The sequence below is a fragment of the Aphelocoma coerulescens genome, chromosome 20 (genome assembly GCF_041296385.1).
Source record: "Aphelocoma coerulescens isolate FSJ_1873_10779 chromosome 20, UR_Acoe_1.0, whole genome shotgun sequence".
NCBI lineage: Eukaryota > Metazoa > Chordata > Aves > Passeriformes > Corvidae > Aphelocoma > Aphelocoma coerulescens.
The window spans coordinates 3,186,871-3,209,581 of record NC_091033.1 but is presented as its reverse complement, the minus strand read 5'-3'; the positions used below and the strand labels follow the sequence as shown (position 1 = coordinate 3,209,581).

Genomic DNA, 22,711 nt, shown 5'->3' with positions numbered 1-22,711 from the left:
TCTCTGGGCACCCTGTGCCGGGGCCTCCCCACCCTCACAGGGAAGGATTCCTTCCCAATATCCCATCTAACCCTGACCTGCTTCACCCTAACACCATTTCCCCTTGTCCTGTCACTCCATGGCTTTGTGAAAAGTCCAACATGTCAATCCAGCCTCTGGAGAGACTCCAGCCCCACTGAGCCCAGGATGCCCCCAGCATGACCACCCACCTCATAAGAGCAACACAGACATAAAAATAGGAGTAGCACCAAAAAATTCAGAGGCGAAGCTGAACTTGAAGGGAAGAACTGAGGGCACAAAATATCCCAGAAGTGATCCCAGGCACAGCCCCTGGGGCTGGGAGCCCCCTCAGTGAAATGCAGCCCTTCCCTTCCAGCCTCTCCAGCGTGGCCTTGGGAGATGCTGCTTAATATTTTTCAAGCCTAGGACAAGGCAAAGAATCATTTGGTTGAAAAATGGCCTTTAGTAGAACATGAAAGATTTTATGAAAAACTATTGGCTTTTTTGAAGTGTTTCCCCCTTTTTGATTTTTTTTGGTGACATCCTCTATCCGTCTTTTTTACTGCAGCCTGCAATGTAAACCAGCCTTTGCTTTCTCTTCTGGAATTATTCTATGTTAAGATACTTTTTCAATCAAAAAAACTATCAAAATAATTCATGTACAGAGAATCTGCTGTGGGGAAGAAGCAGCAGTTTGCATTTTCTGGAGGCAGACACATGGAGGACAGGCATGGAATTCTGCTCATTCCCTCATGGAGCAGAGGAACAGGCTGCTCCCACCTTGCCCCTCCACCTCTGCACAGCCCTACCCAGACCCTCATTTTCCTGCAGCCCATTGCAAGCTCAACTCCTGATTTCCCCAGCCAAATTCCCTGCTCTTTCTCTGCTGTAGGAATTCCTGATGCAGGAGCAGGAGCCTGCTCTCCTCCAATTGCTCCCCCCAGCCCAAACCTCCCTTTTCCCAGAGCACTGGGGAGAGCAAAGCCAATGTGGAGCTGTGAGAGGGGCAGGGAGCTGCAGCACAAAAGGGCTCTGTGGGCTCATTTCGTCGAGCGCCGTGAGCCGAGGTTTTGGGAGCAGTATCTGAGCAGAGATTTGAAGCAGTGTTTATGTGATGGTTTTGTTAACAGCACTGAGAACATGCACAGGGCAGCTGATCGATCCCTTTATTGGGCAAAATTTGCTTCCTAGAATTCAGAGCTGGAGAAGGGCGGTGACTGCAATACCAAATTGCTGGGAGGTGCCTGTGTGGAGCAGCCAGTCTGATCCCACTGCTGAGGCACAGGTGCATCCTGACCCCTTCCAAGGGTCAGGAGAGGAGCAGGAGAGGAAGAAAACCAAAAGGAGAGCAGCAGCAGCAGGTTTATGCAGGTGTCTGTGGCATTCTCTGTATGGAGAAAGACCCACCCTGGGAAAACTGCCCCACTGTCCCAGTGACCCTGGGAAAATGTGTATCCCACTGATGGATCTGCAGTGCTCCAAGGAGATGGGGAAAGCTGGGGCCATAGCAAGCGATTTTCAGGGAGTGGAATGCACACACAGCCCTTTCCCACTCTAAAACTTCCTTATTAACTTAGATGAGAAAACTGAGGAGCAGCTTCTGGTCCAGCAAGTTTGGAACACTGAGTGTCCCCGTTGTGCTGGTGCTCAGCAGACAGGAGCTGCCCTTGGGTGGGATGAGACACCTTCTCCTCAGCCTGCTCAGAGGTCCCCTGAATAAAAACTGGGAATTGTGGGGGCTGGTAATGACACAGACAAGGAGGGAAATGGGGTGTGTGTGGAAGGAAAGGGTGAAGAATCAGCGAGACTCTTGGAGCTGAGACAGCAGCAAGTGCTGGAGGCAAGAGGGGGAGAATCACAGTCAGCCCTCGGAGTTATCCACAGAAACCACAAACCTCCTCCTCTCCCACTCCTGGAAGTGTCCCAGGCCAGGTTAGGCAGGGCTTGGAGCAACCTGGTCTAGTGGAAGGTGCCCCTGCCCATGGCAGGGGGTTGGGTGATCTTTAAGGTCCTTTCCCGCCCAGGCTGTTCTGTAATTCTGTGACCTTCATAGACTCGTATTAAAAAACTCGCAGAATCTGGTGTTTTCTCATCCTGCAGACCCCACAGAAATCCCTAAGTCCGTGGTTTAGGAGTCTCTAGCCCCCTGACCCACTCCCCCAGGAGCTCAGCACAGGGTTGCACAGCTGGGATCACCCCACGGACACTGCCCCAGCACACGCACGGATCATCCCTCCTGTTGGGTGTTTTAGGGCTGCTTTCCCCCTCCTCTGCAGCTCCTGGTCCCTCACAGAGGAAGGTTTCAAATGCCCCAAAGTGCAGAAAGGGCAGGATCCTGCATCCTCCCTTCCTGCTGGCTCTAGAGCACATTCCCACATGGCTCAGCCCCAGGCTCTGCTCCACCCTGCACCTGGACAGGAGTAGCCCAGTCTGTGCCTCCCTTCCCAGCAGCTCATCCCTGCTCCATCTCACCCCACTCCTCAGGGTACCCCGTCCCTTGCGCTCGTCTGCCCCATGGCCAAGGAAAAGCTCTTTTTGCAGGAGAGATGAGGACATTCCCTCCCAAGTTACCACTCCCCTCCTGGAGCCACAGTTGGAATTTCTGTGAATTTACACATCCTTCTGTTAACTCCTTGATGAGTGAACATCCTGGGGTAACATGGCTGGGGACCTGAAAAAGTGGATAATTTGATATCAGCCTCTCACTGGTGCTGCTTCCTCAGCTGTCCTGCATGAAAAACCTCACCAGCACCTCATAACTCACTGGGGGGGGAGGGGGAATTCCTCCGTGTCTGGCATTAATAATACCCCTTATCCCCAGAAGGATTTGCATTTGGCAGAAACTGCTCAGTAACAAACCCTGTCTCCTCCCAGGAACCATCATGTCCATTGGGAGCAGCAGTGGGAGGGGGAATTGATGGTGTTGAGGGAGAATTGATGGTGTTGAGGAAGAATTGATGGTGTTGAGGAAGAATCGATGGTGTCAAGGGCTCACCCCAGCCCATCCCAGCACCTGGAGCAGAGGCAAATGCTCTGGAAGAGGATATTTGATTGCCATATTTTCTCTGGAAAGGTGAATGTTCAGCATGACTAAAAAGCCTCCCCAATGGGCTAAAGTAATTCCACAGGATAAAGCTGGAAGGGAAGTGTGTGTTTGTATGCAATAGTTGATTTGTTTGCTCCAGCTTCTCTCTGTTCCTCCACAGCAGAGTAAAGCATCTAGATAACACTGTAGAAGCAAAATAATTTTTAAAGAGGCAAATTCAATTAAAAAATTTAATTTGACAACATAAAACACCTCACCATGATATTATAGGCGTGCTCTGACTTTACATTTCTTGCACAGTACTTCTAATTTAATCCTTTAAAGTTCGTTACAATTGTGTTAATTTTTAACTGATCCATTTCAAGGTAAAAGTGATTTCTGAGCTTGTAAACATCCCCCAGGCTATGGATGGACAGCCAAGGAACACAAAGCCAAGAATGAAAACTGAACTCATGGGTTTACTGCTCTCTGCATTCTCAGTGTCTGTCCTCCCAACAGCCAAGAGTAAAATTAGTGAAAAGTGAAAATAGAAACAAAACTTGCTATGCCTTCTTTAAAACTCTCTTTTGTTTAATCTGTAGGAATAAACATAGTGGGAATTTACTGAGGACTTACAGTCCTTAAAAATCTGGACGTGACATATTTCTCTATTTTCCTTGCATTTAAATTTCATTCATTCTTGAGTTTCTGATGCTTATTTCATAGAATCACAGAATGAATTGGGTTGGAAGGGACCTTAAAGCCCATCCAGTTCCAACCCCAAACCTTCCAGTTGCCCAGGTTGCTCCAAGCCCCATCCAACCTGGGACACTTCCAGGGGATCCAGGGGCAGCCACAGCTTCTCTGGGCACCCTGTGCCAGGGTCTCCCCACCCTCACAGGGAGGAATTTCTTCCAAACATCTAAATCTCTTTTAGTTTAAAACCCTTTCCCCTTGTCCTATCACTGTCTGTCCAAGTAAGAAATTAATGGAATCATGGAATGGTTTGAGTTGGAGGGGACCTTAAAGCCCATTTTATTCCAACTCTCAAAGTAGCTCCATTGCTCCGCTCCCTGAGGCGCTTTAATTTTAGTTACAGATCTGAGTTTCCATCCTTCTCTTCCCTGTGCTGTTTATGCAGAAACAAACTCTGGTTTTTGCCCAGCACTGTCCTGGCCCTGCCAGTTCCCTTGGCACAGATGCTCTGCACCCTCACTCTGCTGCCTCACGCACTGCCTGCACTGCAGCTGCTCCAAATGCTTCCCAGATGGGGGTTACATCTTTTAGGGAGGTAACATCTTGGAGGAAAAAATGAATTTAGCACCTTTTTTTGCTCCTGAAGGAGTCACACCAACTTCCCTTGTGGTTTCATGTCCTCACACAGAGGGCAGGGCCCCAGCCCTCGCCCTCCTCCTGGTGCAGAGGCACTTCAGCCTCAGTGTGCTACAAACAATAATTTGTCCTTCACCGTTCCCCAGCTGTCCCTGTGGTGCTGTCACAGGAGAGGCCACACAGCTTTAATGGCACCTCAGCTGGCATTGATCTGACTGCAGCACAGGCTCAGCAGCTTTGCTTTCGCATGAACATCTGGATGGAGACATTTAAAGCCCGGGTGCCAATGTGCCAAACACGGAGCACCTGAAAATGCAGCTCTCACCACACACCCCCCTACTTCAGTCTGATTCCACAGGCCACATTCCTAATGGAATTCTGGATGAGCTGGAGTGGCCCCAGGCCCATCTGCAACAGCACCAAATGCCTGTTGGGCACTATTTCCTCATTATTCCTCAGAGAGCTCAGTTTGTTTTGGGTCTGGACCACTCCAGGCCGCAGGAGAGGGACATTTCTACAAACTCTGGGGATGGAAAAGCCAGCAGCTGCCCAGCACTACAGCAGGAGATGTCACCAGAATGTCCCTGCTGTGCTGCAAACATGAATTTTTCCATCAGATCCACCTCCAGAGCTTATGCTCCATCCTTCATGGTCACCTTGTGCCACCCACCACTGTAAAGCAGCAATTACCAGGGTATGAAATATTTGCTGCTCTGGACAAAAGGACACCCGAGCCCTGTGAAGGTTCAGGTCTGTGAAGGGAGCAGTGCAGAGCTGCCAGCTGAATGCTGGGGTGTGAAGCACCATGAGAAAACACCTGGAGTTAGCTTTCCTCCAGATGTGCTCCTCGGGGTATTTGTGTTTTGATGATTTTTAATCACTCAGCAGCTGATGAGGTTCCTCCCGTGAAACCAGACACAGGAACCATGACAGTGTGTGTGATGTGGCTCCCTGGAATAATATTTCCTCCTTTTCTCCAGCTGAGCCCCCCAGCACGGAGCTGGGGAAGGCTCTGGAGCACAAGCCTGATGAGGAGTGGCTGCGAGAGCTGGGGGTGTTTAGCACTTCAAAACCAACACTTGAACGTTTCCTTAAAAAAAAAAAAAAAATAGAATATTTTTTCCCTATTCTTACTTTTTTCTGCGAGAGAAAACAAGAAACTTTCAGCCACATGGGAAATGTTCTCATTTGGGTCAGGCTGCTATTTTGAATACAGGGCTGCCAGCCCTCAGCAATTATCCTCCCCAGACAATGGGTTGGATGTTCCCGTGCAGCCAGAAAGGGCAGCTCACTCCAACAGCTCCCACTCATTAAAAGGAAGGAACAGCACCAGGATGTGTCACTGTTGTCTTTTTTCCCAACCTGGAAATGAAACTTGAGATCATTTTAGTAAGGAGGTAATATAAAAGTGGATCTTTATTTGGAGGCCTCCAGGGATGGTTACGGAGAAGGTCCACAAAAGCCAACCCACATGGGGTGAATAGTTTTTATGGGTTTTGGGAAATTAGCATAATGGATACAAAGACCCAATTAGGAGGACAAGTGGTGATGGAATTCCCCCCCAGATCAGGGCCCTTCTCTGGAGTCCCCCCTACTCCTTGCTGTACTTTGTTTATGAAGCTGTGTCTCAAAGAGCCGTTCTCAGCCTTGGTTCCCAGGAAGAACCAAGATAGGACAGGGGCCTTGTACCCCCTGGGCTTGGAGCTCTGGAATTTCATCTTTCTGCCGAGGGAAAGGCCGTGGAAAATAACTGGGACAACTAGCCACGAATCCAACAGGCTACAACTACATGTGTAAGGAATACTGGGAATATATAAGGAAAAAAAGGCAAAAACCAAGACGGCATCATCACCAGTACCTCCAGCAGGATCGGCCTGCTGGGCCCTGCTCCGCACTGGGCTGTGCTGGGAGGGGCTTCTGTCGAAGGAGAGGAGGGAAAATCACCAATCCCATCTTCATCCCGTAAATCCTGGGATCCTGGGCTGCGGGACTGAAGAAGGGGCAGTCAATAACTGACTCATGTAAGCACAAGTTAACTATTGGGAGACAGCAATGTTAGTTCAGACGGAAGATGTTCATTACAAAGCCTGAGAAGCCGAATTCACCCTAATCTTGTCAAGATAGAGGGGACAAGGATCATCTCAGAGATTGCTGAATCATCCCTCAAAGGACTACGCATGCCCAGGGAGAAAAGTGAAAAAGTTCACTGCGAGGATGACTACTGGCCTCCATCAGAAAGACCCCCGAGGAAGAGGAGAGGCCTTCCTCAGCGCGACCACCAGGACACACAGCGCATGCGTGGCCCATATGCTAATGACTTCCGCGAAATAATTTGTGTAACCACACCTGTCCCAAGGAATGTGATGAATATTCATAATTTAACCCTTAATACTGTGTTGTAGAGAGCACCAGGTGTGTGTGTTTGGAGGAGCGATCCCCACACACCCGGCGCGCCGAATAAAGCAAATACCCGCTTCTCTGACTCTGTCTCTGAAGTGTCTCCTGGCCCGGTTGCGGCGCGATTCAGGACGGGGCTGCACACGGAGCACTGCGGTGCTGTGTGCTGCGTGCTCTGCTCCCACCGCCATGGACCTGTGCGGGTGCCAGGCCTCCCGGGTGCCTCAGCGAGCACATTTGAGCTCCTCGAGTTCTCCTGCCTCTCCAGTGGACCTGGTATTTCAGTGTTTCCAGTCATCCTTGTGCACATTGCGTTTCCCCACACCGCCCCGTTTCCTGGGACCTCACAGCAGCCATATGGTCCTGTCCCACGGCGGTGACAGGGACACTGCCAGCAGCACAGATGGGCACACCGAGGGAGCAGGGACTGGGGTGTGTGCCTTGGGAGACTCCCCGTGCCCAGAAACACGGGGCTGATGGGGCTCACGTTGCAGCTGCCAAGTCTGCCTTAAGAGAGGCCCCTGGAAAATGTGTCCCAGCCCAGGGGAATGGAAATTCCTGTCTATTTTCCACATCTTCGAGGAACACTGCTGTGAATGGACTCCCCTGGTACATCATTCCCATTCCAACATTCACGGTTGTTTATGCCCACATGGACACACATCACAGAATCTGGGAATATCCTGAGCTGGGAGGGACCCACAGGATCACCCAGTCCAACCCCTGGCCCTGCACAGACACCCCAACAACCCCACCCTGGGCATCCCTGGCAGCGCTGTCCAAACGCTCCTGGAGCTCTGGCAGCCTCGGGGCTGTGCCCATTCCCTGGGGAGCCTGGGCAGTGCCCAGCACTCTCTGGGGGAAGACCCTTTCCTGATATCCACCCCCAAATAAATAAACCCCAAAATAATAATATCCAACCCCCCCATAAATAAATAAACAAACAAATAAATAAATATTATAGAATTAGAACAAGATAAAAAGATAGAAATATAAAACTGGAAAACTAGAAAACTAGAAAATTATAAAACTATAAAACTATAAAAATATAAAAATATATAAATAGAAAAATATAAAAAATATATAAATAGAAAAAATAAAAATATATAAATAGAAAAAAATAAAAAATGAAAAATATAAAAATATAAAAGTACAAAAATATAAAAATATAAAAATACAAGCTCACCCATCTGTGCCCAACCCATATCCATATTTTTATTTCTCAGCCCCTTCACAGCACATTGTTATTCCTTTAGGATCCCTCCAGCTCCCAAACACTGCAGGTGGAGCTGGCCCTGAGGTGTCCTGGCATGCTGCACATGGAACTCCAGAGCTGGGCTGATGTGTGCACCGTGCCCCTCCAACCACACGTGCAGGGCTTGCAGTCACAGCTCTCTGTTCCACCAACTCTCCCGATTAATTCCAGCTGCTCCTGGCCCCAAGGCCAAACATGGAGCCCTCAATTTATGTCAGGCTGTTAAAATTTTTAAACCTTTGTAAATGACGAGCAGTTTATCAGTGGAACTGCTTTTGTCAGCCTTGGCTGGGGAGGGCAAGGAAATATTGGCAATTTCCCAATCGCCATTCATTTTATCTTGGTTTTCTTCCCATTTAAAGCAGGAGCTGGGTAAGAAACAATATCCATTATTAATAGATAAATGTTTTATTAACGATATAATGACCACAAAGATTTGTAACTTTAATAACAGTTTCTTGGTCTGAAGTTCAGTGGCGTTATTATTTATTGAGCAGCTGGGGCTATTTTCTTACAGGGCCACAGTTGGGCAGAACCACGGGAAAATGGATAACTCGGAGTTACCAGGGGAGAAATATTCCAGCTGACTAAAGTGCTTCCTGGCAGGACTTCTCTTTTTTCATCATTTTGAAAATAAATTTGTCACTGGCCGTTTACAATAAGGCCTATAAAATTTCAAAGGAAAGTCATTTGTCCTGAACTTCACTTCTGGTGCTGCCCATGCTGGAGCGTCCTCAAAGCCCTGCTCTCGTATTCTGCAAATTATTCAGGTTCCTGTGTTAAACCATTTTGGTTTTAGCCTTTGCTGTGCCAGAGCAGAGTGATAACTGCATTTCCTACTCCCTGCAGGGGAATCTGTGGCTCTCAGGTGCCTGAGGGAATTGAGAGGGAAAAAGGAACTTTTTGAACTTTATGTTGTCCTCCCTCCTTGGATTTCACTTCATGGGCTTTTTTTTTCACCCACGTTCTTCTTCTCTTAGTAGGTATTTCAAGGGCTGTGTGGATTTCCTCAGAGTTAGGTCTGGTAGTTCAGAAAACACAAAATATGAAACCATTTGAAGTAATTTGAATGATCTGGTATTTTATTTAATCTTCCTTTTAGAAGAAAAAAAATAATGCTGATGTTTGAGAAGGGTTTTGAATGAATTGAAGGAAGAAAAATAGTTGATAATAATAATAATAATAATAATAATAATAATAATAATAATAATAGCCATGCTCAGCTGTAGTTGGCAAGAAATAATTTTGCTACAAAAATCTAAAAACTTGCACTTTCTATCTCCAGTGCAAATTGTGGGCGTTTTTCAAAAAGCAAAGTTTCTGTTTTCTAGAAAGAAACTTTCTGCCTTTATCCAACTCCTTTTAAGCCTGGACAAAATCAACATATCAACTCGCAATAGACAGGGTTCAACTGGTGATCAAACATCACTAAAGACCCAAAACTTAAAAGATTTAAACTCTTTTGATCGATTCAGCCTAGAAAATTGAATGTGGACTTCCTAAATCCCACATTAAAGCTCTTAGGACAAACCACCTGGAAATTTCAGGGTCTTCCTCTCTCCTTGTTCCGATTTGGATGTGAAATATTCCTGCCCAGGTGAGCAGCTTTCAGAGGGAATATTCTGTTTGCTGGGAGCTGTACCTTCCATACACACACTTCTGAATCTGGAGAGGACACTCAAAACTCAAAGCACTGAGAATTTATTGTTAAAAGATAGAAAGTTTTGCTTACCCCTTTCTTGTAGAAATCTGGTTGGATCCACCTGGAGGTTTTCCAGGCATTCTTTTCCACAGGGTAAATACCAGTTACTGAAACCAAAACGGTTCAGGGGAGAGGGACATTGTCAATTAGCCTCTTCAACCACACTAACCACAATATAATGTGAAATTAGAAAAAGATTGCATTTCAATATTTTTTAAGCAAAAATCTCTGCTTTTCCTATATGAGCATGAATTTCAGAAAGCCTCAATTACAAGAACTATTTAAAGCTAGCTATTAAACTATTTATTAACCACTAACCACTTCTTTAACTACCTATTTAACCATCTTAAACCCCATTTAACCACCTTTTTAAAAACATTTCAACAGACCCAAGTGAAGAGGTCGTTTTCAAGCTTCAAATTGCAGGAAAGTTGGTGACTTGGGGTGTTATTTGTGAGTCAGAGAGGGACATTTGCTGGTTCTGAAACTACAGAAAATCTCCCAGGATTACATGTCCCAGGCAGCTCTGAGAGTTACTGGAAGGAACTTCAGATCTTCCAAAAATCGTATTTTGGGTATTTCCTGTTGCACCTTTCATTCCTACAGATAGAATCAGTGGGTGGCAGGGATGTGCCCCAGCCCTGCCAGATGGACACTCCATCCCTGGAAGTGTCCAAGGCCAGCTTGGACAGGGCTTGGAGCACCCTGGGATGGTGGAAGGTGTCCTGTGGCAGGGGGTGGAACAAGATGGTCTTTAAGGTCCCTTCCAACCCAACCCATTCCATGATTCCATGACAGGACCAGTTCTTTTTCCAACCATAGCCATTCCCTGGCTCTGAACACACATTACTCACATGGAACTCAGCCTGCCAGGAAATGAGCTGAGATGGTGCCTCAGACTTGGTTTTCACCTTGCACATGGCCAAATACCAAGCAAAAAATTCCCTACCCAAAAAATTGTCCTTGGACACCAGCTGCAGTTGTGAGCTGAAGCTCTGGAGTGTGGGCACAGATGTTTGGGCACAGCTGGAGTGCAGCACTACAGGCTGAGCAGTGCCTGCAGCTGGCGGCATCCCCCACTTGTTCATACTCTGCATTAAATGTGGAACTGGGCATCCTGGACAAGTTTCAAAGCTCCCCCTTGACACAAAATTTGGGGTCATCTTGAACCTATTTTCCTGACCCAGGAGGCAAATTGTGTTTCTGTCAAATCCAGCCTTGCAGGAGCATCTTCCCTGCCCTGCCAGTGCCGGGTTGGTCTGGCCTGCAGCAAGGAACTGTGGAGTGGCAGCCACCTGACAGGGACTTCTCCCTGCCTGGGCTGTGCTTTCCTGCCCTCCTCCCTGGCACAGCAGCAGCAGGATGTCGGTGTGGGTTCCGGGGAGGGAATTCTGATTTCACTCTAAGCCTGTCCTGGGAAAACAGCACTTGATAGCAGAGCTACAGGGGATAGAAATAGACCCTACCCTGGCTTTGGGAAGGAGAAGGAGCTGCCTGCTCTGCCTGGTGTGGGAACAGGGTTTGATCAGCCAATAATGTCAGGAAACTTGATGCATTTATAAAATTCAAGAGAAGAAATGCTTGAGAAATTCAAACATTCAGTAGGTGAACATAAAACCACAGCAGAAGTGGAGGTTCTCTGAGCTTCCTCTGGTGGCCCTGTGACTCCAGACCACACTAAAAGCAAACGAACCAAGGAGGGAACAGGCTGATGCTTTGAGGGAAAAGAGCTGCACTAAGACCAGGAGTAACAATCATGTTACTTCTGCCTCCTGCCTCCTGCAAGGAACAGCTGCATTTTTCTACACCCATTTCTAAGACGTCAATCTAAGCAAAAATCTGGTTCTTTAGACTCTCCATTTTGGACTGAGCCAATATTGAGGACCTCTGTCTACCACCCCTGCTACCACTAAGTTTTGAACATGGTAAGTTCAGCCATGCTATTGAGTCTTGCTCCAAGTGGGAATACCTTGGGCCCAGGAGCTGCAGGATCCCACACCCGTCAGGGTTTTGACTCTGAGCTTCCCAACTTCCTCTAAAAGCATTGGGAAAGCCAGTCAGGGAAACCCTGGAGGTAAAAAGCACCGAGGTGTGCTGAAAATGCTGCAGGTTTGTGCAGCGTGCACATAACTACAGCGAGATATCTCATCAGCTTTGCAGGCAGAAGGATTTAACTCTACTAACATTGAAGAAGTCTTTCAAAACCTCAAGAGATGTTCCCAGTAATCCCAGTAAAGTTCAGGTACTGGGAGATCTCAAACAAGTACTTCATGCCAGCAGGGAAAGGGAGGCAGCAGGAAACAAAAGTGAGGCCAGGGAAGAGTTTCTGGGGAGGGAGAGCTGGGGCTGCTGTGAAGATCAGCCAGGCTGCAGCAGCTGAAATCCCCCCAGGCCAGCCCTGCCTGCCACAGGGGTCTGTCACAGGAGGGGGGTCACTCAGCCCTGCAAGTGCTGAAAGCTTCCTGCCCAAGCAAGCCCCCAGTACAAGAAAAATCCCACTTTTCCACGTGGTCTGCAGAGGAAAGATGGAGAAACAAACAAACAAAGGAAGGACAGGGTGGGTAAAACTTGTTTAGGTGTCATGAAACAGAAGGGATGAAAGAGACAGGGGTGAAAACAGGACGGTGACAGGTCGGTGCTGGCTGTGGGGCTTATCCCTCCTTGGGGGAGGGATGCTCCTGTTCCCCACGTGCTGCCACCCCCACGTGTCCTCAGGGAAAGCTGTCCCTCCTCAGCAGCCCCAGTGCAAAGCCCTTGCTGGGGGCACAGGGATGAAGAGCTGAGGGTCCTGACCTGGGGAAGAACTGAAGAAGGAAGCTCTACCAAAAGAAACCCGAAAATCTCCCCACACACGGATATCTCACTCTTGCCTGAGGAATCCACCAGCAGCGATGCTGCTCAGCCAGAAAACAGGGGTGGCAGGAGAATACTCCAGGTCTTCTGGGCTGTCTGGGATCCTGGGCTGCCAGGCCTTGTCCCCTTCACTGGCACCTCTCTTAGGTCCCTTTGTCCCTTGCTGTGCTTGTTTTCAAAGCCAGATGCCACGGGAGACGTGGTCCTACAGGACACAGGAGAACTCCAGGGGAACCCCCTCAGATTTCCAGCTGCTGATGTGGTTAAGAGTCTTCCTGGTGTTCCTGCAAGTTTATTGCACTGGTAATATTGGAAACTATATAACATCCCTAACTAACTTTTCATTAGCTGTTTTAATTAATTGTAAGCATTGCCCACCTTTGGGCAGCACTGTTTAAATTTTTTCACAGACTCTTATTGATGCTTTGATCATTAAATCATCGAAACCTTAAAGGTGTTAAAACTAACCCTGACAAGCTTCAATAAACAAAGCCAAAGGGATTTGAAGATTGAGTGTCTGGAATCTTAAATTTATCACCATTCAAGGAGGTTGGAGTAACAAGAAGATACAGAAGAGGTTAAGGCCTGAAAAGCTGGAGATTCCCCATGTGAGGAAAAGATAACAAAAGAACCACAGAATATGGACCAGATTAGCATAAAGAGCGAGAATCATAGACCAACAGAGAATAGAATGTGAATTAATGAAGAGGATTATGTAATTTAGAACCAACGAACACGAATTTCTTTGTTTGCCAAAAATGTATGAATAAGCGAAATGTTTTGTATTGATGCAGAGGCCGGAACTTTGTCAGCCACACACACAAACCTGGGTCAGGAAAAATGTCATGCCTGCCTCTGTAAGGTTAAAAAGAGAGTTGGAGGAGTCTTATTTATCCCCATGATTTTGATGACAGCTGCACCAGTCAGAAATTTCCTCTTGTGGAATTCTATTGGCAGATGCTTTGCACCCTGGAGTTACAAGAAGAGTTTACATCCCCTCATCCCGGCACCCCCTTTCGTTCCCTTTTCTGCTCCTATCAGCAGGGTGGAATTCCAGCTGGTAACACCCATGGAGGACGAAGCAGGAAATCAGTATTTCCTGAAATACTGAAACTTTGGGAAAAACGTGGCCCATCCTTAGGGCACCCTCGTGATCGTCATCAGATTCATTTTCATTTCAGTTCAAAGCAGAACTGCTTAGAGCCAAATCTTCCCCATTTCTGGATCTATGGGCCACCAGGGCCAAGGAAGGAGCAGTGGTTGTGCTGGGAGTGCACAGGACACCAGGGATGTGCCCTGTGGGCAGAGCCTGTGGTGAGACGGTGACACTTCATCCACGACAACCCAACAGCAGGGCTGGAGGGCCTGGCACAGCCCCCGTGGGGCAGAGGACATAAAGTCACCACTGCGAGGGATTGAACAGGATTTGTTGTGCTGAGCAAGTGCTGTAAAGGGTTCTACTGCCTCTTGTAGGGGAAGTGCCTCACACCTGACAGCACTGGAGTCCTAAGCTGAAGCTATTTATCCAAAGGGATAAACCAGGGCTTGTTTTACTGAAGAGCTGGGGCTGATCTCAGAGCACAAAGGCATAGAGTGCTCCCAGGGCTCCTCTCATGCCAGCCCTAAAGCCCCCCAGCACAAGGTGGGCAGCACAGTAGGGGCAGTGCTGGTGCTTGCAGCGCTTCAGGGTCAGGACCTCTGTACTGGGACAGCTCACATCACACCAGCAGCGTGCACCTCACTTTATTTCTTGCTCCTCACTTTATTTCTTGCACCTCACTTAATTTCTTGCTCATGCAGAACACCCAGGAGCCGTGCCCCAGCCAAGGGGAACAGCTGCCCCTGGGCAGCCAGAGCTCAGGGATCACACAGTCACAGAATGGGTTGGGGTGGATTAAAGACCATCGAGTTCCAGCCCCTTGCCATGGGCAGGGGAGTCTGGCTGGTCCCACCAAGCCTTGCTCAGCCCAGCTGGGGCAGACTGGTCCCACATAAACACAGTCACCTCTGCTCTTTAGACAAAGCTGGTTTAGGAACGAGATGAGAAATCAGGGAACAGTGGAGTCTGAGGCTGCTTTTACCCAAGTTACTCATTGCACCCCTTCACAGTGTAGGCCAGAGCTGGATCAGGCCCAGAGGAGCTCTGCCCTCCGCCTCCCTCCCTTCCCCATTTTGGGGCTGACACCAAACTTGCTGAAATGCAAGTGGAAAAAGCTGAAGTGCTGAGTTGCAGCTTGACAAATGACAGAGAGTGATTATTGCTGTCCAGGAGACAAGGATTAATACATCAGCCCAATGTGGGACTCATATTTCGGGCAAAGTATTTTTATACAGGCAAAAACCTACATCATTTTCCTTGGCTGTTTGATTCATAGGAAAACAGTGCTGAAAAAACAAGGGTGAAAAAAAGAGAGAAAATAAAGGCTCAGAGCACACTTTATCAGCTCTTGTATTAATGTACAGCAAGGTACCAGAGGCAGGAAGAAGCTGATTCTCAGGGCATGTTAACAAAAAGCATCAAGCTGAGGTGGGGGATCTGTTGCTTATTTTGCCTTCTCTAAACTGCTTCTCCTCAGACTGTCAGGAGAGGGGAGGGAGCCAGGCCAGCACTTTGCCTAAAGAAGCAGGGGAGGAAAGGTCTGTTAAAGCCTGGCTGCTGTGTTCTCCTCAGGTAGAGTGAGGGTGATGGATGGGGAGGTTGCTCAGCGTCCGGCAGGGTGCAAAAGGGCCTCAGTAACATCTATTGAAGCCATCCATTTTCTCAGTCTCATCTGGCACTCACTCTTTGTCACCACACTTGTTACCTTTCCCTGATGGTAAATGCTGGGGAACTTCGAGGTATTTGAACAGTCAGAGACGACAAATCCCTATGAAGAAGAAAGTGTAAAACAGCAGGAGAAACATGTTGGCTTCATCCTGAGCAAGCATTAAATACACTTCCCATTTGTCTGAGGAGACAGTTAATGGGGAAACAGGCTCTTTAATTGAACAGCCTGAGAGTCTCACGCAGCTGCAGATAACAAACGCTCAGGAGAAAGCCATTTTTCCAGGCAGGGATCCTGGTCTGGGTGAGGCAGGAGGGAGAATTTCTTCCAGAGAAATAGCAGCACACGCCGTGGCTGCTGAGGACAATCCGGCGTGAGGCTTTTCCCATCGCGGCGCTGTTTAAAGGAGCAGAGAGAGGCCTCGGATCAGGCATTCAGCCCAAAGCTGGCCTGAGGCAAGAGCAGAGCAGAGGGTTATTTTTGCTGTGTTTTACAGCCAGCTCCAGCCCGGGGCTGCCAGCTGGTGTGTGCCACTCGTCTGGGTCACCGCGGGCTCTGCGCGTTCCTCTCTGCGGGACTCGCCGGCAGCTTCACGCACCAGGGCACTGCTGTGTCCCTGCCACCGCTCTGGTGGCACTGGGCACCTTCTGCCAGTCCCAGCACAGCCGGCAAGAGGCCTCTCACTGGATCTCATCATGCCTCTAACGCAGAGCTAAGGATTGCCGGGCACCTTTGTGGCCTCTCTGTGCTGGCGGCTGGGCTGGGCCCTCCTGGGACAGCACTTGGAATCACAGAATCCCAGACTGGTTTGGATTGAAGGGACCTTAAAGCTCATCCATTCCAACCCCCTGCCATGGGCAGGGACATCTTCCACTATCCCAGGCTGCTCCAAGCCCCATCCAAGCTGGCCTTGGACACTTCCAGGGATCCAGGGGCAGCCACAGCTGCTCTGGGCACCCTGTGCCAGGGCCTGCCCACCCTCACAGCACAGAACTTCCTCCCAATATCCCACTGAACCCCACTCTCTTTCAGTTTGAAGCCAATCTCCTTTGTCCTGTCCCTCCAGGCCCTTGTAAATAATTCCTTTCCATCTTTCTTGTCAGCTCCCTTCAGGTACTTCCCACCAACCTCCAGGGTACGAGGTACCAACAACAGGTGCCAGGCAAAGTCGCCCAAAAATTACTCAAAAACAGTTAATGAGCCTTATAAAATGAGCTTTCCCTGGCACAGGCTGCCTGCTGCATGTCCATCTGCAGTACATCAACCTTCCCACCTCCCCTCAAATCTTCCCTCCCCCTGCATGATCCTTCAAATTCACCCTCCTGCAGCAAAAGCCCTTCCCAGTCTAAAGAGCGTCTGAGATCCTGCGATTAACCTGACTATTATTTTTCTTTACTCGCTTTAAGTGTTGTTCAGCCACGGAATTCAGGAATCTCTGGCCTCTCCAGGGTGTGCAGCAGAGGGTGGCCAGTGACACAGCCAGGGCAGGCACCTGCTTTCACTGTTATCCTGCTAATTAATAACATGCTAATTAAATGAAGAAAGCCCATTATTGGAGTATCAAGGCAAGGGCAGAGATAAGAATGTAGTAAGAGTGGGATTGAAGGAGTCTCCTCTGTTGTCAAGTCCTCTTCCCTGTGATTCCCATCACACCAGCTTATTAAACTCTGCCTTGGAAGCAGTGGCTTTCCCCTTGCTCCCCAGGGGAGGCTGTTAAAGAACTTCCCTTATCATGTATCCAGGAATCTCCTCATTTGTAATTAAAACCTACACTTAAGCAGTTTGTTCTTGATCTGTGGTTTAAACTACCTCTCCTCCGTGGGGTTTAGCTCAGCAGCCTCTCCTCTCCTCCACAAGAATTTATGGCTAAATAGGCTGCACGAGCATCCTCTCTTTTTTCCCATATCCTCATTGCTCTTCTGCCTGTAAACCTGAATCCCCTCAGTCTGTGCAGAACCCAGCAGTGACAGGCACTTTTCCAGGTGGTGAGGACAGGAGGCACTGCTGGAGATAGCCAGGGGGTTGGTGGGGCTCGTCCTGCCCACAATGCTGGAAGCACCTGGGGCCAGCAGGGTTCAAACAGCTTCTCCAGGTCGTTTGTCCTAAAGGCAGGGTTTTTGGAGCTCCCTGCAGCTGCCTGTGGACAGGAGGCAGGAAGCAGCATCACCCACGAGGGTCAAAATGACACTGTGGTCACGCTGACAGGATTTAGGAGCCTTCTCCACAGCCTCAGGTCCTCTGTGCCATGCAGGACAGCCTTCCAGGGACAGTATCTCCTAACAGTTGTGACACAAGCCTTTTGTCCATCTCTTCTATTTGTTTCTTCCTTTTCCCCACCTCTTCCTCTCCCCTTGTTTTCTTGGAACCTGGGCACATCCTCAGCTGCCCCCATCCAGCAGCAGGAAGGCAGCTGAAGGGTGTTCTCTGACCTCAGAGGTCTGGATCACTGATTCCCAGAGTGGCATCACAAGCAGAAACCCTCACCAACACCAGGACACTCTCACTGTGTGTTCATTAAGTGCCTTTAATTATCAAAAGGGCAGACAAATGCAGCAGGGCTGAGGCCTGAAAGGCCACACACAAGGAGCTCCCTTCCTGCCTTGCCTGGCCCTGTTCATGGTGTTATCCCAGCAACTGCTGAACCCACAGAGGTTCCATGGCAGCCCCAGTTTGAACCAGCACTGCCCCACTGCCAGCAGGAGCTGCAGATCTCAGGGGAAAACCCTGGCGTGGCAGACTGTGCTGATACCTGAGGATTTTAGCTTTTATATCTCTCATACATTTGTGATCCTGCAGTTCTTTAGTGTGTAACTAAACTCCATATGCAGTGTTAGCTGCTGTTCTCCCATCTGGGTCAGACAAAACAATTCCTCTCCAGGCCTGGGAATCAAGGACACCTGACTGCCTCAGGCCCCGAGAAATGGGAACAGCAGAGAGTTGGGGGGGAGCAAACTTGGGGTGAACGACTTCATCACCTGAAGCTGTAATTGGAGGATTAACCCCCGATATGCAAACGGACCAAAGCTAGAAAAGTATGAAAACCAGTGACCCCATGGTCCATTCTGGGTGTAGCCCCTGGGGGGGCTTTGTCTGCCCTGAATGTACCTGAAGGCCCTTCAATAAATGGAACCTCTTTTATTCTCTTAATTTTGTCTGGCCTCTGGCCTTAATTTTTGTCTGGCCATAAGGCATCAGCTGAGTGCACAGATGTGCTCAGAGGAGCCCTGATTCCTCACAGACTTTCAATTAAACACCTTCAGGATTCTTGATATTCCTTTCTTATCCCAGCACTGAACTGGAAAATCAATTCCAGCCACAGACAATGAATGACCAAGGACCAGGCCTCCCAGTCTTCCCTGCATCCTCGGAGAAGGCTCAAGCTGCCTGCCTGGAATGAGGGGAATCCTTTGGTACAGAAGTGGAAAAGTAAGTCATTGCCATGAGAAAAGAGAAGCTGGTGCTTTAATCCCTGCTGTGATCCCAGTCTGACCCAGAGCAGCTCAGATTTTCCCAGTGGGGTGTGAGGAGTTTTCTGTGAGTCCATGAAAGTCCAGGCAGGGCCAGCCTGGGGAAGGGCTGTGTCTGTCAGGGACACACCCACAGCCCAGCTGGCCACTTCTGTGTAAGGACAGGCAGATGTGCTCACAAAATGGGCTCTGTCATGTCCTGCCTCAAAGACTGCATGGCTCTTCATTCCCATCACAGGCAGGAAGATGACAGAGCACTTGGCATGGGAATTCAATAAGTCTGTTCTGGTTCTTTAACATAAGGCTGGGCACATTGTTGCTGCTAACAGAGGAAGAACAATTAGCCTCAGAGAGCATTACCAGTGCACTGTAATAGGGATTTGCAGGGCAAATCGCCTTAGGAGACTCCAGTGAAGTGAGACTGGGTTTTCCAAGGATTTTGCAATGCTAATCCTGGCAGTGCCAGGTCTCCAGTGATGCTGCATGGCAAGGAGGGCTGTGGGTGCCATGTAAACCAGAGCAGGGAGAGTTATTAAATATGCTATCAGCCACACAGCAAATGAGTCACTTACAAATGTGAGGTAAAGGCTGAGGAAATTAAGAAAGGGGTTTCTTAAAGGGTGAGCTGCTCTCCTGGGTGCACAGCTCTGACCTCTCTCACTTATCTTGTTTCTGCTCAGTCAAAGGAGTTGTGAGTTTGATAATAAGCTGACAGGATTTGCCTGTTAGAAGATGTGATATTAATAAGAAGGAATATTAAATGTGTGTCATGTTGCTTTTGCTGTTGAAGGAATAAAATCCCTCCCTAAGAACCATTCTGTACCTGTTTGGAAGGATGGACCTCATTAAGGAACAGGTACTTAAATATCTCATCTTTACTCAACAGGTCATCCCCCACCACTGCTAAACCATGGAACCAACAAGCTCCAAAATTCACTGGTTTCTGGTGTTTAGGGATGTATGTGCAACCCCTCAGAGCTGTATCCACACCACGCAGTTCCCAACAAACCCCCGCAGGGGGATGGAGCCAGAGGCCAGGGAAGGAGATCCCTGGGGAAGCTCCATGGTGCTGCTCGTGGTGAGCAGAATTTGGGAATCTCTGAGCTAGCTGGGAATTCTTCAGCAGACCAGGTCTTCAGCAGAAAAAGCCAATCCTTCAGCACTGAAGGAACGTGCAGATGATGATCAGATCCTCATGGAAAACTGCTGGATTCTCTGTTTTGGAATCCTGGAGGGGAGCACACACTGCCCTTTAAAAAACCTTCATTTTCCAGTGAAATAGAGGTTCATATCTCCTTGGCAGGCCATGCTCATCCCTGCAAGTCTGTGGGCCCTGGGATGTTTGCTCCAAGCACCAATTTCTAGGGCCAGACCTCCACTTTGTCCAGCACTGGGCAGTCTCAGGAGAATCCAGCCCTAGGGCTGGATTTACCACATCCTTTAGGCTCAGCAGGATGTCAGCAACCCTGGATGTCAGCAACCCTGGCTTCCCCTCCCAGACCAGCTCGTCCCCTTAAAACAGCCTGGGCTCCAGGAAAGTTGGGGAGCCTTGAGAAAAGGTTTTAAAAAATAAAAAACAAAATGGCTGGTTTACTATTTGTAAAGCCACCTTACAAGAGGTTTGCCCCTCCTCTGGGGGCAGCAGTTTTCTTTCCATTTGATAATACAGAAATATTTTCAGTTATTTCCAGAAGGGAATTCCCATCTCCAGTCAGCCATAGTGGCTGTAAAGATGTCAGTCCTGATGGGCTTTCCCTGGCAATTTTAACCAGCAATAGTTTCCAGAAATCAATTCAAACCCCTTTGAAATCAATTGGCATTCACTTTAATGTCATTTTGATCCTTCCTTAAAGAGCACATTAAGTTTTACAATTACAAGGAAAAGCTGTCCTCTTCCACCCCACTGTTTACTTCCCTCTTGTCCTTGCACACACAGAACTGGAGTCAGCCAGGCAGCGTTAATTATTTGGTTTCTGTATTCCCTCATTCCTCCCCTACGTTAGCAGGGAATTGTATTTAAATGGCATTTGCTGCAGCACTGTTATCACAACTGTGCTGGGAAGCAATTTGGCTTCCAGAGGCGTCCTGAGAAACAATTTCTGGCTCCACACCAGTGACTGGTGCCGTGGCTCTGCCCATGCTCTACCCCACTACTGTGTGCAGCTAAAATACGAACAAGCCTGCACCCAGAGATGTCCCCAGCTGGTCATTGGAGATTCATGAACCCGGGAATGCTCCCAGTTTGCCAAGCAGATGAATTGGAATGGGCACACAGGAGTGCACCCCATAAACTGGGTAATAGCGGGAGCTGGTTATTGTGCTCCGGGCAGTAAATGCCCCCAGTTTGCTGCCACATGGAAACAGCTCCAACCTTTCCCTGCATCTGAGCTGGAGGATGGAGTGCTGTGAGCTCCAGGCACTGGGGACATGGGAGATCTGGGCTGGGTTGCAGCCCCAGTGGTCACTTGTGCTGGTCCTTTCAAAGCCCTGTCGCTTGTGGGGGCTCTTTAATCAGAGCAGCAGCTCAACCTCCCCTGGGGCAGCCCCACTTCCCATCCACCCAGGATGCCCAGCTGAGATAAAAATACAGATAATGATGCTCACAATTTTAGTTCCCATCCGTTTTTGGAAGAGTCTTCTCCTTGCATGGGATGTCAAATGAGAAAATTGGGCTCTCCGAGTGTCCTTCTCCACAAAGGAACAGCGCGGGCAGTGTCTGAGTGCAGCTGATAACCTTGTGATCCTTCCACTCCTTTTAGCAACAGAAAATATTTGTGAATCCCAAACCACTGCGTAGGAAGACAAAACAGAGCTAAGAGCTGTAATTTTCAAGGACGTGCTCTCTGAAGCTGTGCAATGCAGCCACACTTCAGAATCTCCCTGGAAAAGAAAAAGGCACCAAAACCCGTGGCTTTTTTTCCTTTCTATTTTCTTCCAGCTTGCAGTGGAGCATCGCAGCTGAGAACAGTGGGTGGCACTGGCCCGGCCTCACATCTCAGGCTTGGCAGCATGTCCCAGATGAACTCCATGTAGAAATGTGGCCAGACACCACTTGGAATCAGGAAAAAAATAGTCCACAAAATTGCCTTTGAAAATGGTCTTCAGTGCTGCAGAATTTCAGCCCTCCTTGATTCATGAAGCAACCCTGGCTCGCTGCTGTCTCTCCATTAAAAGCTGGCTGGGTTCAGGCAGCTGTGGGGCAGAAGAAATAGAAAGCAAGGCACAGAAGAGGGAAATAAATGCAGGCAGATTCACCTTAGGCCTGCTCTCAGCTTCACTCGCTCTCATCCGTAACACGTTGCACCAGGCAGGCTTGCCTGTAGAGCACTGAGCCAAAGCCATGTTTCACTGGGAATTCCTGCTCCTAAAATATGGAAGTGAGAGATAAACACTGGTCATTGGAAAGCCGAGGCAGAGACACAGAAGAAGGGATGGGGAGAGCTTGGCTTAGGGTGTGAGGGAAAAATGGGCGAAGAAAAAGTTTTCTCTTCACAAATAGCAAGTGGTGGAGTTTTGAACCAGTAATTTCCTCCTTCTCACTGTGAACTCTGCATGTTAATAAAGCTTCATTTACTGACTGCTGACGTGGTTTCTCACACTGGAAGTCGGGTTGAGGGCACCAAAAAAGAAAATCAGGAATGAAGGTGGTGCTGGAGGGAGCACTTGGAGTCTGGGCAGGTTGTGCACATCACGTTGTCCCTGATCACCCTTGAGCTGCTCCTCCGACCTTGGCAGCCACTCAAAGGTGGGCAAGATCCTCCAAGGGCCTTCCTAAAATCACCAGGGAAGACGGGTTTGCCAGATCAGCTGGATGAGGACAGGATAGGCGTGCACAGCTTTCCATGGATGCACAGCAAACATCAGCTCTCTGCCCTGTCCTGAGGGCATGTCCATGACCCAAAGTGTCAAACCCGG

At 48.8% G+C, this 22,711-nt stretch overlaps 1 long non-coding RNA gene across 2 annotated transcripts; it reads right to left on the bottom strand.

Moving 5' to 3' along the window:
* Positions 1–5,865: 5,865 nt before the first annotated feature.
* On the bottom strand, positions 5,866–21,486 carry LOC138121089 (uncharacterized). 2 transcript variants are annotated; one of them, XR_011156078.1, is made up of 3 exons: positions 21,401–21,486; positions 9,742–9,818; positions 5,866–6,347 (listed from the first exon to the last, which is right to left on the bottom strand). It is a non-coding gene; the product is annotated as an uncharacterized lncRNA (long non-coding RNA). The 2 variants fall into 2 exon arrangements; XR_011156077.1 differs by lacking the exon at positions 5,866–6,347 and adding an exon at positions 8,465–9,030.
* Positions 21,487–22,711: the final 1,225 nt, after the last annotated feature.